Source organism: Mustela putorius, unplaced genomic scaffold (assembly GCF_011764305.1).
Source record: "Mustela putorius furo isolate JIRA1106 unplaced genomic scaffold, ASM1176430v1.1 tig00003898_pilon_pilon_pilon, whole genome shotgun sequence".
NCBI classification, from domain to species: Eukaryota; Metazoa; Chordata; class Mammalia; order Carnivora; family Mustelidae; genus Mustela; species Mustela putorius.
Genome location: NW_025422047.1, coordinates 8,649,892 through 8,665,211, shown reverse-complemented (window position 1 = coordinate 8,665,211; position 15,320 = coordinate 8,649,892). Strand labels below are relative to the sequence as shown.

The following is a 15,320-nucleotide window of genomic DNA, read 5'->3' as shown; positions in this document are numbered from 1 at the left end:
CCAAGAGTCAGAGGAATGTGAGGTATTAATTAGGTGACTCATAATATCTCTGATCTTTGCATCCCATCACGTTCCTCCCCTCCACCAGAGAACTCTACCCACCTCAAACATCCACACCAGTTCATACAGACTATGAGCCTAGGAGACAGAAACATGACTTGATGCTGTGTTTTGCCAAGCACAGATGCTCAGAGTACTCTAATTATTATTATTAAGCCCCACTCCCACAGAGATGAAAGGGAAACATGTGTAAAGTGCTCAGAGATTCTGAGGACATGGCCATATGCGACATTCACCATCACTCTCACCAACAATATTGTTACCCAACACTGGACGCTCAGCCCTAGGGCGTACACTGAACTAACCTCAAATTAGCTCACTGGCTTTTCTGCTAGATGATCCCATGAGAGATTCAAAATGCCCTGGAACCTCTTCTCACTCCACCTCAGTGTCAGAACATCTTGCTTGATAGAGGGCCGCCCTCTAGTACTGTCTGAACTCCCTGTACTGGCCCTGCTCAGAGATGTCCTTGGTCTCTCTGTTGGCTCAGAGAAAGAGGCATCTGAATGCGGAAAGGTCATGTAAATAGGCTACAGTGTACTCTGCTAAGAGCCTCGGAGGCCCTAGGAGGGTGATGTGAATCAGAAACACTTCAGGAGTATTCAAGTCTGTAGCAGGGTGGTCTACTCCTAGTCCAGTGTCTAGAGGGGAAACCCAAACGGGATGCTTGGTGGCTCAGTGGGTTAAGCACTTGCCTTCGGCTCAGGTCATGATCCCAGGGTACTGAGACTGAGTCCCCCATCACGTTCCCTGCTCAGGGAAGCCTCAAGAAGCCTGCTTCTCCCTCTGCCTGCCTCTCTCTCTGACAAATAAATAAATATATATATTTTTTATTTTTAAAAAAATAGGGAAGGAAAACCGGGATTCAGTTAGGGTGGTTAGGATCTCTCCTCTCTTACTGTTCCAGCTGGAGAATTCAAAGTCCTTCTAGAGGGCTGGTTTAAATTCTTATCTCCAAGGACCATTTTAGCTTGAATTAGGTTAGAAAGAAATGCCCTTTGGTGGCCAAAGACCAAAATAACCTCCCGGGACATGATAGTTAAAACCTATTCCTCCAGGAAGGCCCCCAAGAGTCTTCTGAGCTCCCTGGGGGATGTGGACCAGTAATTCCAACTTGTGTCTACTCACTGACAGAGGCAGGTTAGTCCCACAGCCAACCCACAGCCTTCTGACAAGCACCGGACTTGCCAGTAACCGTGGGGCCACTAAGCCTAGTGTGGGATAAACTAACTGTACCTGTGTTCTTGAGAGTTTGCCCTAACTTATGCCTCCTTCCTCACTTTTTCTTCACTGCGTAATGCCTTGGCACCCAGTGAGCATGCTGAAAGGTCTGAGTACCAGGCACACTGGGTAGGGAGCACAAAACACCCCTGTGGAAGTCTGGGGAAAAGCTCAGCTCAATGCACCACTCCCCATCCTGGCACTGTGATCTCCAGCTATCCCAGAGGGAGGGCACTCGGGAACGTTCCTGCTGCACCAACTGCCTGCTGCAGACAGAACAGAAAGAGAGAGAAGAACCCAAGGCCAGCATCACCCACATAGATGGGAAAGGTCACAGAATCAGGGGCAGTGAGCTAAAAGGCTGCTCAAGTCCTATTCCTTTCCAGCGAATCATTTCAGGTAAATCCTTTGGATTCAAATTTGTATCAGTCCCTCACTTAATGCTATGGCTTTGGTCCCAAAGAATTAGACCAGTCTGCCTGTTCTCAGCTCTCCTTCCCTCTGGGTAGGTGTTTTGGGGACAGATGATAGAGTTCCATAAAAGATTTATTCTCAAAGTAGCTTGGACTTTTCAACAGCAAGCGAAAGCAGGAAGGAGATGTCAGTTACTCCTACCTTTAAGGCCAGTGTTCACCAAACGTTTTGGACCAAGACCCACAGTAAGCAAGACAGTTTATAAGTTTCTATCATGACCAGGTATATAGATCCATGTACATGTGTGCGTGTACACACACACTGAAATAAAAGTTTCACAAAACAATACTTCCCTGATCACATGTGATATACTTGATTTTCTATCACATTCTATTTCATTAAAAAAATGATACTGGTCACAGCCCAGGGTATTGATTTCATGGCCTACAAATGGGCTGGAAGTTCCAATTTGAGAAACTGCTGCAGACCACCTTTTCCTTGCTGGGCCTGGGTTCCGGGCTCCGATGTCTAGCAACTTTTGTGTTCCTTGGGCCCTTTCCTCCTAGGACTCTTGGCGGTGGGACAGACATCCGGGCTAGGAAACCCCATGGGCAGAAGTTTGCCTGGGCTCCAAACTTGGCTTATTTTCAAAGGATTTATGGGTTTTGGCTTTTTCTAACTTTCTGAACAACTATCCAAAGACAAAAAAAGGCGAGTTTCCTTTGGCTCTGCGGAGTGGGAGGAGCAAGGGAAAAACATTCAGGGGCATCAGCTGGTTTTTATTTTATGTTCTAACTCAAACCAGCTTCCTGTTTGCAGGGAGGTTTTGGGCTGAATTCCACTTTCAAAGGATCTGAGAGAGTCCAAAGCTCCTGTGAGGCCTCCAACATCTAGGCTTACTTTGAAAGGGCCCAGCATGATGGAAATTATAAATGGACTCTCTCCCCATCATAACCTCCATATCCCCTCCTTCTGAAAAGGTGATACAGCTTCCATCTACCGTAGAAAATGAATGCCCCCTGAAAACACACCGGCAGCTGAACACCCAAGTTCAAGCAGCGGGGTGCCTGAGCCAGCTTCCACGAGCTTAGGACAGCGGACAGTGCCCTTGTCTTCCCACCTCCTCATTGGGGGGCGGCACACTGGGAGCCCGAAATCACCACAGTGGGAGTACTTACACCGTGGAAATCAGAAAATGCTACAAATCAGGGCTCTTTTTTTGTCCCCAGGGAGAGCCTGTAAACATTCAGCAACACCCCACTGAGTTTAGGCTGCTGTTATCTCCCACTTGGACTATCATTCCCATGTGTTCTCCCTGCTTCTGACCTTGGCCCCTAGAATATTCTTCTCAACATGACAGGCCACAGTGGGGTGGTTGTTGTTCTGTTTATTTTTTAAGATTTTATTTATTTGACAGGCAGAGAGAAAGTACAAGCAGGGGGAGCAGCAGGCAGAGAGAGAAGCAGGCCCCCGCTGAGCAGGGAGCCCGAGGTAGGGCTCAGTCCCAGGACCCTGGGCTCATGACCTGAGCCAAAGGCAGACGCTTGACTGAATGAGCCACCCAGGCACCACCAGAGTGAATTTTTTTTTTTTTTAAATATATATGAGATCATGTTATTACTCAGCTCAAAACCCTCCACAGGCTTCCTATCCTTCAGTTCAAATTCAAACACTTTACCCTGTTTACAAAGCCCTAAATCATCTGGCCTCTGGCTCCCTTTCTGACCTCATTTCCTCCACTCTCCGCCTCTTCCTCCACCTCAGCCACACTGGCTGCCTCAAGCACCTCAAGCAGATTCGAGCTTCAGGTCCTGCGTATACTCTTCCTTCAATTAAAATGCTCTTCCCTCAGCTGTTCACAGAGCTACTCCCCTAAGGTTTTTGCTCAAAGGTCTCCTCCTTAGAGAAGGCTTTCCAGACTCACTTCGTTGTTACCATTCTATACCTAACTTACCCTGTTTTATCTTTCTTCATAGCACTTCAATTCAGGTAGTGACCCTACACTGATTACATTTCCATCCACACACTTACTGTCCATCTTACTGCCCAGGTAAGGGTGAGCACAAAGGGAGCTTAATGGTACAGGGACCATTTTGTTTCTTAAGCTGAGAGTAGGCAGACAGTTGTTCATTCTATATCTTTACTGTATGTCTTAAATATTGCACAGTCATTGTTAAAGAAAAGATAATGGTCTAGGACGTGCCATGGGGCTCAGTACCTCATGAACAACATCCTTCTGGAATTCATACCTTTGGTTCTCTTTTCCCCTGTAAGCAATGGCTTTTGGATACTCACTGACCCAACAATGTTGGGGGAAAGGGTACAAAGAACTCAAGAATATGAGTTTCTGTTTGATTAGGTTTCTCACTTATGTGCTTCTAAGACTGCATGTTTTTATGATGCTCTGACACGCCATTTTCAGTGGAAGCTTTCGACAATCACTATCCCTTCTCCTGACTGCTAAGCATGGCAGCAGATAATAAGAGAGTGCTCCCTCAGCCTGGGTCCCTGAGTAACTTTGATGAACAGAGCCCCTGTGCTGACCCATAGTGAATATGAGCATGAGCAAGAAATAAACTGTTAAGTCAGGAAGATTTTGAGGTGATTTTGTTACCACAGCATGACATAACCTGGCAATTTTCATACTTTTTGGTCTCTTACACCCTTTGGTTTCTTTACACTCTTAGAAATTACCAAGGACACCAAAGAGCTTTTATTTGTATCAGCGTATTAGAAGTTACAATAGAAATAGTTTAAAATATTTGTTAATTCACTTTAAAATAATAATAAATCCATACCTGTTAATATTTTTATTAAGGATAACTCTATCTTCCAAAACAAAAAAAATTTCAGTGAGAAGAATAGCATTATTTAACATTTTTGCAAGTCTCTTCAATGTCCAGCTTCCCAGTAAACAGCTGGATTCTCCTATCAGCATCTCCATTCAATCTATTGTGATATGTCATGCTAGTTGAAGATGAAGAAAATCTGGCCCATTTGGATATGTAACTGGAAAAGGGAGGGATCTCGCAGATGCCCTAAAAGGGGACCCAGGAATTCCCAGCCCATACTTTGAGAACCAAACACCTAACCTGTCCTGAATAAGATAGCATTTTTCCACATAAGGAAGCAAGCCCACCAGTGTGCGAGTACTGGTCTCAAGCATTGTTGAGGAAACTGAGGCAGGGAAGAGATCCTGTGAGAAAAGAGCTGTCCTGAAAGTCTGGGATGGGGCCCAAGGTACTGAAAGGAAAGTAAGTCATAAACCCTCACTGCCTGCATGCCAATGAAACCTAGCCGAAAAGACAACCAATCCAGGTAACTGATTATGGCCAGTGACTTGGGACACAGCCACTATAGGCAGCTGGCACCCTGATACAGCCACACAGTTCTAGAACATCACTTCATGCACATGTGAAAACAGAAGAAGAGAGCACCCACATCAGACTCTACAATGATCTCCTCCACACCCGAAAGCCCAGAAGCAGAGAAAATGCTCAAGGCGTGACCCAGCCTTTGCTTTGGCAGATGGGGAGTGTTGAGATGGAGGAAAGCCTACACCAGCCTGAGAGGGGGTATCATCTGTCCCCAGAAGCGAGGACACAGGAGGGCAGAAATTACTACAGACAAACTTCGAGGGAGGCCTTGAATAGCCACCCCTCCCAGCACACACTTGGCAGAGCAGTACCGTACCCTCCTGAGAGAAAGAAGGAAAGCAAAATCATCCCTCACCTTAATGAGATAAAGGGATAACTTCATAATAGCCTAATCCCAAGAGAGAAGGAAAGACTATAAAGCCAACTGTTTAAGTGCTCTTCTGGCTCTCATTAAAGGAGATGGAAAAAACAGGTGGCCAAGGGGCAATAGACAGGACAACTTGCTTATACTAGGTAGAATAATATTTTCCAAATGTGCAGATTGTAGCTTATTAATGGGACCTGAAATTGACTGATTTAGTGGGTAGTGAATAAATACAGCAGAACACAAAACAGATCTCACAGCATGTAGTGACAGTATGTATTGACCATGAAACTTCTGTTGGGAGGGGTGTATTCTGGGTTACAATATAAAATGTATCTCTTAATGTGGGTCACCCTCAAAGAAGTTTGAAAATCACCAGGATGTTATAGGAGATCCTAAGATGAAGAATACACAAACTCTACCCTCTATTCTCAAAATCCATTAGGGAGAAGTGCCTGGGTGCCTCAGTGGGTTAAAGCCTCTGCCTTCAGCTCAGGTCATGATCCAAGGGTCCTGGAATCTAGCCCCACATTGGGATCTCTGTTCAGCAGGGAGCCTGCTTCCCACTCTCTCTCTCTCTCTCTGCCTGCTGCTCTGCCTAGTTGTGATCTCTGTCTGTCAAATAAATAAATAAATAATCTTTTTAAAAAATCCATCAGGGAAAATTCATGATATATTACAAAGCAACCCCCAGTATGTGATAAGCGTCATAAGAAAGATACAAAGTGCTCAAAGAGGAGGAAGAGAAATGATTTCTGAACAGGATCAGGAAAGGAAAACCAAAGAGGCTTTCTTGGAGGTCGAGATGGTATTTGACCTGGGCCTTGCCATAAGGATAGGATCTTAACAGGTGGAAATACAGAAAAAAGGAATTCTCAGTAGAAGCAGCTGCATGAACTAAAGCCTGGCAGAAGGAAATGACAGAGCAGGTGAGCAATGGTGAATGCAGACAGCGATAGGAGAGTAAGTCGGGAGAGGCAGACTTGCAACCAGACCAGGAAGAGCCTTGAATGCCAAATGAAGTGGGGTCATCTGTAGGCTCTGGGAAGCCACTGAAGGATTTCAAGCTGGAGACTCAGTCAAAGCTATGTTTTGGTGATGACATATGTGAGAAAAACAACACAAGCAGGGAGCCCAATCAGGAGGCTGTTACAACAGTTCAGGTGAGAAGTAATGAGGATTTAGACCAGCATGAAGATAATGAGAGCAGAAAAGACATGATGGGTTCAAAAGTAACAAGGCAAATAGAATCAGCAAGACTGGGCACTTGACAACTGTGGAGAAAGAAGGCAGAAGACTCAAAATTTTTAAACTCAGAGATAGAGAACATGAAAAGAAATGCTGCAGGATCAGAATGCAGACCTGGGTCTGGATAAAGGAGGAAGGATGGGAGCCAGTGATGTCTGTTTTAGGCATGCTGAATCCAAAACATTTCCGGGATATTCAATAGGAACCACAGAATATGCACTTTGGCAACATAAACATGGAATTAAATGCCTGGGAAAGAGGTCAGGGCTCGAAATAGGTATCCGAGAATTATTTGCATGGAGGTGAAAACCACCACTGAAAGTACAGTAGAAGATGGAGGGGGTGGGGGGGAGAGGCTGAGGAAAGAATCGTGCAGAGTAACTATTTTTAGAGTATGGAGAAGATGAGATGCCAGGCAATTAGAAAGAGAGGAGGAGACCCAGGAAGTCAGTGAAGGGGAGAGCACCCAGAAAGGAGAGGGAGTTGATGTAAGTGCCCAAAAGAAGTGAAGGAGGCAAGAAAAGGACTCTCCAGAGTCCAGAACCATCTGCAACACAGGCAGCAGAGCACAAGGTTCCAAGTAGTCCCAGACTCCTAAACACGTGATCCCGGGAAGCCTGGGGAGGGTCATCTAAGCCTCTCTGGTCTCTCCATTAGGGCCCTAGATCGGCTCAGTCCACAGGCTAAAGTAGAGGCACCAGGCAATGAAAGATCCAGCCTGTGAAGCTAATACAATGGCTCTCCTAGCGAAGGGCTTCTTGTTGGAGTCTGAGATAGAAGTGACATGGAGTTGCCCTTCCTTGCTCAGCGTGAGGGTCCACTCCAGTGAGTCTGCAAGGGCAAGTTGGCAGCTGCTCCCTTAAGGAAGAGAACAAAGAGGCCAGAGCCACAAAAGGCCTGGGTCATCTAGGACTGAGTTGACCTCAAAGTGGTAAAGAAACCCAGCAACTGGGAGGAAGGTGACCTCTGGTTTTGTTGCCCCCAGTTCCTACTTCCCCCCTCCCTTTCCCCACTTCTCAATCCCACTAACACAAGCTATAAATACTTGAATTGTAAGTCATTCCAGCCAAACCATGGGCTTGCTATTTCTATAAACAAGCATGTCACAGACCTGTCCATGGCAGAGCACTCTCCGCCTTCCCCTCCCTTCCTGCAGGTTAAGAATAACTATGCTTGTCTCTTACCCACGCACTACACTCTAATCTCACAGAGCAGATTCGCCACCAGATTCTGACAATTGCCGCTTATAAAAAAGCCACAGAGAAAGCCCAAGGCCAGCAGGCTTTGTGCATGGACTTCGCCAGCTGGGCAGGGACCCAGTGCCTGGCCTGGGGAGGGGGAGGGGAGAGGTGGGTACCGTGCCCAAGCTCAATCACTCCTGCTCCTTCAGAGTCCAAAGTGCCATCTGGTCGGAGGCAGGAAGGGACACGACGGCCACGACAAGACTGCAGGACAGATCCTGCCTCTCCATGCTGCTCCTGGCCTCCATCCTGTCTGGCTGATTTATAATTCTACCCTCTATGCCATGAAGACTTCCAGAGACAAGTAACTTCCAAAATGACCGAAAAACTGGGCTCCCAAGCTTAGAGTTCAGCATAATCTGGAGCTGAGCCAAATTCTCCAGGTTGGGATTAAAATAGCCTCAGCTTCTAGGAAGGTAAATCTGCCCCAGCTTGGGAGGAGGTGACCTTAGAGATCCTCTGGCCATAAACCCCTGAAGACTAGAGAACAAAGGTTCTCAGTCCTGGCCTACCAACAGAATTACTCAGAGGGTTTAACAAGTCTTTCTCAGTTATCAGTCCTTACCCTATGATTCTCACTCAACAGACATGGAGCCGGGGGTTCGGAGTCTGCATATTAAAGCTCTCCAGGGGGCTCTAATGATTAATCAGGTAGTGAACTATAAATTAAAGCATTTTGCCTTTTTATTTCCAAATGTCAGCCCCTCCTGGGACTAAGGAGAAAACAGTGCTCCAAATGCTCTCCTAAGAATATCCAGACCCATGGGGTGTGAAAGGTCTGTGCAAAAAGAGAATCTACAGCTGTAACAACTGCCATTCACTGAATGTGTACTCGGCCAAGAACTGTGCTAGGCAATTTGTAAGATTGTTTCATTTAATACCCTTGACAACTTTTTTTATTTTTTAAAGTAAGCTCTATGCCCAACGCGTGGCTTGAACTCCTCACCTCAAGATCAAGAGTTGCATGCTCCACTGACGGAGCCAGCCAGGCGCCCCTTACCCTTGACAGCTTCATGAAGGACAGGCATTATCTCCATTTTTCAGATGAAGGAATCAGGTTAAGTAGTGAGTGGAAGACCCAGTATTTAAACCTATGTCTGCCTGCCTGGTTCCAGAAACTCTCATGACCTGAGGAGGGAGTTTGAGTTCTCCCAAACCATCAGAATGGTGCAGTTTGTGGAAAAGCACCTGGGGAAGTCCCCAGGCCATCATAGCAGCATCAGGGATAGGTCTAGGAACCAAGGTAGAAGGCAGAGGGCACAGGACGAAGTAGAGGGGAATAGGGTCCTCTCTTGCTAGTTTTAACATACTTTTTAAAATTAGCAAGTCTTATCAGTATCTGAAATGGGTCTAAAAAATGGGTTCTGACCTCTCCTCACTGAATGGTTGCAGAGAAAAATAAACAGAGGATCTTCTAATGCCAGAGTAGCACCTCACCCCAGGGCCTGCTCATGTCCAGCCAGCTCTAGAACCTATAGTCAACATGGACAGCTGACACCCATTTCCAAGGCAAATGACATCATAGTGTCCAAAGCAGCAGCATCTGATTTCGTGTGCTGATGGAGGAAGAGGTGAGGGCAGCATCAGACCTGAGTTCTGGAAATCAGAGATCCCAAGCTAAGGGACTCTGTTATGGTATCACCATCAGCTTGCACCCAAGTCCAAAGAGCAGTGTTAACAACACAGTGCCTGGTACAGAGCAGCACTTCCACTCTCTCTTTCTCTTCCAGTTATCAGGAAGACCAGGATAGGAGGTACCTCAACTTAAGCTACCAGAATAAGAGGGAAAAAAAAATTTTTTTTCCTATCTAGTGTCAGTCCTTCCTATAGCAAGACCAGAACCACAAATAACACTTCATTAGCAAAAGTCTGATCATGAAGAAAGGTCTAAGTCCTCCTCATTCACCAGCTCTACATGCCTGAGTTTTCTTAATCTGTTGCTTCCAAACTTTGTAACCAGGGAGAATACTAAGTGTTCCTTATCTGAACTAAGTGTGCAATGTGGATGTGTGATCTGGGACAAAAAGGACAGTGGGGGAGGATCTTGGTACCCCTGTAATCATGCCAGCTTGGGCCATGAGACTCCCCTCTACAAAATGCTCACTTCTTTTCCATTCTGAATCCCAGCACCCTGAACTAGGCCTTCAGCACCGCATTCCTGTATATAGCAATGACTTTCTAATCAATTTCCTTCCTATGGACCCTGTCCTCTTCTCCCTTGACCTGTCAGAACAATCTTGCCATAGCACAGCTTTGATCACATTCCTCCCTGCTCAAAAACTTTCAATGGCTCCTCACTGCCGACAAAATAAATTATGAATGTCTTAGTCTGGCAACTGCAGCTCTCTGTCAAGTGATCATACCTTTCTTCTAATTCTATTTCCTACTACTCACCTATATGAATCATGTGCATTTGTCAATCTGGATTATTCATGATTCTGGAAAGGTGCTTTGGGGCTTTAGTTTATAATCTTCTTCTACCAAGAAGCCCTTCCCTTCCACCACCCCCTCCTGAAATCCTTCCCTTCCTCTCAAGGAGCAGCTCAAATATCATATCCCCTGTGATTCTTTGCATGATCACCGTGGCCAGGAATGATTCATTCCTTGTTTGGTACTCTTACAACGGTAATATGTGCCTCATTCACATGGCCTGTGCTACTTAGCACCTCGTACGGAAGTTCTTTATGGATCTGTTACTTCTCTCCTACTAGTCTCCTGAAAGGCAGAGGCCATACCTACACTCTATGCTTACAACACAGAGCACAGTGTTTAATAAATATTTGAGTCCATGTTTTAGTATTTTAAAAATATTTGTGAATACTCTGGTTCATCTTACCCAGTAAGTTCTTTAACCTCCTAGAGAATTCTCCATCTATCACAGCCAGCCCTAGAAGTTGGAGCAGGAAGCAGGATTTTTATGCCTTTCCAGAAAGAATGGGGAGGGCCTGTATGGAATAACCCATGTGCTTTAAATGATTACAGACAAAACCATTTCATCCTTGACTTTAGTAAATATATGTATGGCATATGTTTATGCCATACATATATTTACTTCACAAGTCTGACAAAATCATAATTAAAGACTAAGTCTAAAGAGATCAGAAGTAATATTTATTTATTTATTTAAAGTAGGCTCCACGCCCAGCATGGAGCCCACTGCAGGATTTGAACTCATGACCCTGAGATCAAGACCTGAGCTTCAATCAAGAGTCAGAGGCTTTTTTTTTTTTTTTAAATATTTTATTTATTTATCAGAGGGAGAGAGGGGGAGAGAGTGAGCACAGGCAGACAGAATAGCAGGCAGAGGCAGAGGGAGAAGCAGGCTCCCTGCTGAGCAAGGAGCCCGATGTGGGACTCAATCCCAGGATGCTGGGATCATGACCTGAGCCGAAGGCAGCTGCTTAACCAACTGAGCCACCCAGGCGTCCCAAGAGTCAGAGGCTTAATTGACTCAGCCCCCCAGGCACTCCTCAGAGGTAACTTTTTAAATAAAAATGACAGTACTGTTATTTAAAAAGAACATTACCTCTCCTTTATAATCAGAAATGGATACAGCTATAAGTAGTTATTCTGGATGTTGAAACTATGAATAACATGTTTTCTTTACGTTTCTCTGTATTATTTGTGTAAAAAATCTTTTCAGAAAGCATATGTACTGGGGTGCCTGGGTGGCTCAGTGGGTTAAAGCCTCTGCCTTAGGCTCAGGTCATGATCTCAGGGTCCTGGGATCAAGCCCTGCAAGAGACTCTCTGCTCAGCAGGGAGCCTGCTTCCTCCTCTCTCCCTTCCTGCCTCTCTCCCTACTTGTGATCTCTGTCTGTCAAATAAATAAATAAATAATCTTTAAAAAATAAAGAAAGAAAGAAAGCATATATACTTCAGAAAGTATTAAAAAAATATATTGTTTACCAAAGCTAACCAAGAAAATATTTCCAAAGATACAAAAAATGAATTATCTCCAAAATAATGAATCACCTCAAATTCAACAAGTTAATGATGAATTTGTGAGAAAACATTTTTATGTCCTATCATTGCCAAAAAAAAAAACCCAAGTTATAATTTCATATATATTTTTCAACATTTGTGCATAACTTTGTGCTTGCGTATATAGATTTTTAAAGTTAAGCATTTTAGATTTAAATATGAAATACACAGGTTTAAATTGGATACCTTTATCTTTATTGTTTTCTACTTACAAAAATAATACAGACTTATTGTAAAAAAATTCCAACGTTACAGAAATATAGAAATGTAGACAGTGAATGTCCGCCATAATCTACTAGCCCTCCCTGAGGTAACCAATATTAACAACAGTTTGGTATTTATAGCCTCACTTTTTTTTTCTATGCATATACTGACATACAGCTTTTAACAAAAATATAATCATTAACATAAAAAGTTATATAGTTTCTTTTTGTCACTTAATATATCTTGTATACCCTTTCACATCAGTAAATATAGATTGACCTCATTCTTTTGAGCAAGTGCAAGGTGTTTCATTTCATGGATTTATCCCAATTCCCTATTGATGGCTACCCAGACTACTCCAAAGATTTCACTATTGCGAATAACACCAAAAAAAAATAATAATAATAAAATTCAGTCATATACACTTTTGTGTGGTGTGAATGTTTGCATAGAATAGATCCCCGAATTATAACTGCTAGATCAAAAGATGTGAATATATTAATGCTGCTTCTAATTGATATCACCAAATTGGGCAAATTAGAAAACTTAAAACAATAGGTTATAAATTTAACACGTTTTCACTCTGTCTTTAAAGTCTTAGTCTGAAAAGGAGCTCTAGGACTAATTCATTTCCCAAATTATTTTTCAATACAAATGAACTGGCTCCCAAAGAAGAAAAATTATCTCTAGAGAAGCTAGAGATTTTTAATCGCAGTTAAAAAGCATGTGCGTCCCTCCAGTGGTTTCTAAATAGAGTAAACTAGGACTCCTACCTCCCGTCCTGGTTCATGGGTTTGACTTTTCAAAAGTTCCCAAAAATCATACCCAAGGCCCTGAAATAATAAACTATACAGTAGTTGGTATTAAGAAAAAATGCTTGCTAAGCCTTTCTCTTGGTCAGTATTGTTGATACAAGTTACAATATTGGCAAGAAAAACGTACTGAAGATAACTGAAAGCTGCATGTGGAGGATGATTAAATGTTGGAACAGAAGAGGCTGAACCTGCAAAAAGGGACTCCTCGCTAACGTAAATCTGAACGAATAAAATCTTGCCAGCAAATGAGAAAAAAATTCCTGAATATTCTAGAAAGCTATGAACCCTCATAACATTAGCAACCCCTTAACAGCGATAAACTTATTTAGACCTTACAGTGTGCTTTCACATTCATTAGCTCTCCTTTAATCCTCACAATAGCCCAAGGAGGAAGCCCTCCCTCAGTGTTCTCACTTTACAAAGGAGAAAGAAGCCAGCACGCGCGCGCGTGCGCGTGCTCTCTCTCTCTCTCTCTCTCTCACACACACACACACACACACACACACACACAGACACCTGACTACTCAATGTACAGCCCAAGGAAATGCAGCAGGGGCTTCACTCAGGAGCCTGGGTGAACTGCAGAGTTCCAGGATAGACCCAAATCTGAAACTGCTTTTTTAACCAGACCACTCATGGCCTCTTGCCCCTGCCCACTAACCTGCCTGCACATTCATTCTTAGAAACCCTATTCACTAGCCAGTTCTGGGTTTGCTATGAGGGCCAGTCGTGAAGACAGTTGCTGGCGGGGTAGGGTGGGGGTGGGGGGGGGAAGCCTCATTAGAGAGATCAAAGCAGCCTGGGGAAGGAAGGACACCGTAAGGAGAAAGGACATGTTTAGTCTGCACCAGGTTACTATGCCATATGAAAACAATCATGGATGTGTGCCTTTTCCCAAACAGAAGTTGAGCATCAGGATAACTCAAGGAGAGCAGCTACAGGCTGCCTACCCCATGTTTGGTTCTGACAAGCAGCTGCTTGCTTTTCTCCAACGCAGCAGTCCAGAAGTGGCAAGGGTCAGAGTCTCTGAGCACGCTCTGAGCTCCTCCCCCACGATCAATCACAAACTGCCTGTGGGCTGCCCTCCACCACCCAATCCACCTGGCCTGGGGCTTCCTCTCCTCAGATGACCTAGGGCAGCTGCAGGAAAGCATGTATTAAGATCCCATGCTTTTGCACCCATAATGTTACCATCATTGCCTATTTGACAAAAGAAATGAAAATAATACAAATCTGAGGTCAGGGGAGGCAAGATCCTTGCTCAAGGAACTTAGCAACCTTGGAGCCTGCCCAACCAAAGAGTCAGGTGGGCATATGACCTCATTTTTGCTCTTTTTCATGGTCACTTGAACTCCAGCTGTCATCATCGAGATCAGCTCTGGCATGGGGCATTTTAGATGCATTTTTTCCACAGAAAATAGGCATTTTAACTCAGCAATTCTCCACTGTTTCAAAGACAAGGTCAGTTGTGAGTAGGGAGAGGCAAAGAAATAAAAAGGCAGAAGTAGCAAGCCATCAGGAGTGTGAGCTACACATTCTGGTTCAAGGCCCTTGAGTCCCCCCACACCAAAACAAACAAAGCATCTGCTGGTCTCCACTTTACTCCACCACCTCACTCCAACCCCAGAGAGAAGCAGCAACTACTTGCAGCTTATGGTCATCTGACATGAAAGAACTGTGCCCGGTCAACTTGACATTCATGGACCCACAGAACCACTGTGTGTAACAGTACAACTGCTCCTAATGGTACCACAGGGCAAGAAGTGGAAATCTGGAGTTGGGGGTGGGAAGAAATGCAAGGATGTAATGGGAAAGGAGGGTTACCAAATGATGGCTCTAAAATAATCTGAGAGGGGTATCAGGGTGGCTCAGTCGGTTAAGCAGCTGCCTTCCACTCAGGTCATGATCCCAGGGCCCTGGGATCAAGCCCTGCACGGGGTTCCCTGCTCAATGGAGAGCCTGCTTCTCCCTCTCCCTCTGCCTGCCACTCTGCCTACTCTGCCTAATTGTGCTCGCTATCTCTGTCAAATAAATACATAAAATCTTTTTAAAAAATAAATTATTTTGGGGCGCCTGGGTGGCTCAGTGGGTTAAGCCACTGCCTTCGGCTCAGGTCATGATCTCAGGGTCCTGGGATCGAGTCCCGCATTGGGCTCTCTGCTCCGCGGGGAGCCTGCTTCCTCCTCTCTCTCTCTGCCTGCCTTTCTGCCTACTTGTGATCTCTCTCTGTCAAATAAATAAATAAATAATCTTAAAAAAAATAAATTATTTTTAAAAAATAAACATGGGGACCATGTTTTAATTACATGCAATATGATGTTATTGTATTTCATAATTTTTTTAAAGTCAGTTTTGTTTTTTAAGGGCCACCACCTTTAGCAAGGTTAGCTGGG

General features: G+C 44.5%; 1 protein-coding gene across 2 annotated transcripts in view; it reads right to left on the bottom strand.

The window, feature by feature from the left end:
• MAPKBP1 (mitogen-activated protein kinase binding protein 1) overlaps positions 1 to 15,320 on the bottom strand; it is a 53,723-nt gene that overhangs the window by 29,477 nt on the left and 8,926 nt on the right. The gene's annotated exons all lie outside the window — the stretch shown is intronic.